We start from the raw sequence: 2867 nt of genomic DNA, 5'->3' as shown, positions 1-2867 counted from the left end.
AACATTTTTGTTTTCCTTTTAAAAATACGAATTATCAGCGATTAAATTGAGAACACATTTATTATTCAACCAGAAATTGTTTTCTTTCAAATATAAACACAAATCACAACAAATGAAAACTTCTATAGTTGGTTTACTTTTTTCAGTAGACGCACTACAAGTATGTATTCCTACGCACGTTAATAAAACTGGGAGTTTATTGTTTATTTAAATTGTTTTCATGCTTAGATGAACAATATAATTTTTTTTATATTTCAAAATTATTAAAAATAGTATAAAAAATGGAATTAAATGACTTGTAGCTGAATTGATTATGCTTAGATTTTTATTATTTAATTGTTCTGTCTGTTGTGAAAACGTCTGTCTTTTCACAAAAAATTTCCTATATAAACCGTGCTCAAATCATATTTACCATCGCTTCTCGGCCTTTTGGCTAAGATCAAAGTGTAGTATCTGTTCTTATCAGCTTAATATCTGATACGTCCCCGATTTGGGGACTACGATATTAAACTGATTTTTGCAACATGGCGAAGAGTTAGGGGCTTGCTCCACCTTTGCCACGGGTTGGCCTGGTATTGCAGTACCTCCAGGATTATCAGCCCAGTTTCCCACCAGGGAAACAAATAATCAAATATAAAAACAGACTAACTCTCCTCTCCTCTTGTTATTTACCTCCCTACTTTAGTACCAAAGGAAATCCTTATAAAAAAAAACTAAAGATAATTTTAATGCTTCAAATTTTTTGTAAAATCCAAAGCAATGTCTCGTTTATTAAAAATAAGTTGAGATTTATCCATAATTACGTTTACAATCGTCTAAACGTTTCCATGTGATTAAAAGTAAAAATTTTATTTTACTTTTTTATGTTTTTAAATAGAGATAATCTTAATTCTTGTGAAGTGATGTTTAAAAATTTCTCTTCACAATGTCAGATGGCCAACTTCAGTGGATTCTTTATTGAAATTAAAAAATGTAAAAGCATCAAAGTACTGATAAATTTGGAAAAAAAAAGTATTTGATTTATAAATAGAAAACAAAACTCCTGGACAACACCAGGTATGTAAGAATTGTAATAAGGAATAATTTATTTTAACTGAATTTTAGTTTTGTTTTTATAAATTCATGGAGGGGGGGGATACTAATCTGGAAAAAAATCTTTATTTTTCACATGCTAAAAGTTAATTTTTAAACATCGGTAAATTCCATGAGATAAACTAATAATTTGTCACAGCATGAAAAATGAGCATTTGGTTACCAGATCCATTTCAGATTTGAGTGAACTTAATGGCTTCCAAGACCTCGGGTGGCAGGATGAGGGAGCTGAGGAATGTATCAAAGAAAATCGTGAATTGAGAAAAAGATTACTGAATAAGTGTTTTTTTGGTGGCAAAAAGCATCGTCAGACATGACGTTTTGATGATGCACTCAACGCTACACTACGTGCACTCATCTGTTATCTCACTAAGATTGTCACCAAACTAGTCAACACTAATGAAGAAACCTTACACCAAGTAAAATCAGAAATCCAGTTTTTTAATAAATAGTAGATATTCTTTAGCTTACAAATGGTACCCATTAGATCAGTGGTTCTCAACCTTTTTTTACTCGTGGACCCCTTTTCCCTTCTGTTTATCTTTGTGGACCCCTCCATAACTATTGGTCATAAGACGATCTTCTATTTTTCACTCATATAAATTTTGAGGTTTTAATCAAAGAAATATAATTAAGCTTTATTTTTAAAGGAAAACTAATTTAAAATTTAATGCAAATAAAGTATTCTACAACAACTATAATAAGTTTCATGTTTTGACTGTGGACCCCAGTTGAGAACCCCTGATCTAGATGAATGATAGATTTGCAGCATTGAACTTGTATTTCGATCTAGTTTCAATCAACAAAGTCTCTTGTTTTAGTATTCCAAAGGAATGCAACCTGCTGGGAGAAGCGAACTGCCTTATAGCTTGCCAAAAGCTAAACCCCTCTCCAAACAGTTGACTCCCCATTTTGCTGCTCTACTTCTTTACTTTGCTGTTTGTTTGGCCCCTTTCTTTCACACTCTATAGAGCAGAAGTTATCTGCAATGGTGCTGGGTTAAACAGTTGAGATGGAAAAGATAATGAAATATTGTCTTATGTATGACATGAAACAAAGCTGGAATCTTTAGCATTCCAGTTATTATAGGAGCAACTGGACTCATAAAAAAGAAGTTAAAAAAACTATCTGGCATATATACTTGGTGAACTAAGTGTAAGAGAGATTCAAACAGTAAGAATTTTTAAAAGACCTCTCAGAAGTTCTGCGTTAGTGAGTGAATCTTTAGTATATGGTAACAAACTGATGAGAAAATTAAAAAAAATTAAGCTAAGGGTGCATCTGGATATATTCCAAATAGAATGGATATCTCCTTCAAAATAATTGGGTGCAGAACAAAGACCTTAAATATGCCATTATGAGAAATTGTTGGATGCCGAGTTTTCGTGGTACTGATGGAATCTAAACATGCACAATGCTACAAACCTGCAGTGGAAAAATATTTTGCTAAGAGAATCACCCAACAAATTTTCCTTTTTGGAAAAATAATAGGGGTGTTTCATGTTGAGAAATCAGACCGCTTAAATACCCTCACTGGTAAATATTTATGTCCATAGATTTGGCAGCAGATAATTTTAAAGTATGCTTTAAATGGAATGTCAGGTACTCTGCATGTCAATAAGTTTTTTTTTTTTTTTTTTTTTTTTTTTTTTTATTGTTGGAAGCAACTGTCCTTTAATAGACAGGTATCATTCTTAATTCACAAATTTTAAAAAAATTTTATTTACAAGGTAAAATAAAAACAAATTACAGATACAAATAGTTTCTGCCAGTTA

At 31.5% G+C, this 2867-nt stretch overlaps 1 non-coding gene across 1 annotated transcript; it reads left to right on the top strand.

Annotated features, from left to right (window-relative positions):
• Positions 1-413: 413 nt before the first annotated feature.
• On the top strand, positions 414-609 carry LOC145268895 (U2 spliceosomal RNA). The gene has a single exon (XR_013864933.1). It is a non-coding gene; the product is annotated as a U2 spliceosomal RNA (small nuclear RNA).
• Positions 610-2867: the final 2258 nt, after the last annotated feature.

Source organism: Euprymna scolopes, chromosome 44 (genome assembly GCF_053919585.1).
Source record: "Euprymna scolopes isolate OS-2025 chromosome 44, ASM5391958v1, whole genome shotgun sequence".
Lineage (NCBI taxonomy): Eukaryota > Metazoa > Mollusca > Cephalopoda > Sepiida > Sepiolidae > Euprymna > Euprymna scolopes.
The sequence above is the reverse complement of the archived record's forward strand: the minus strand, read 5'-3'. Positions and strand labels throughout refer to the sequence as shown.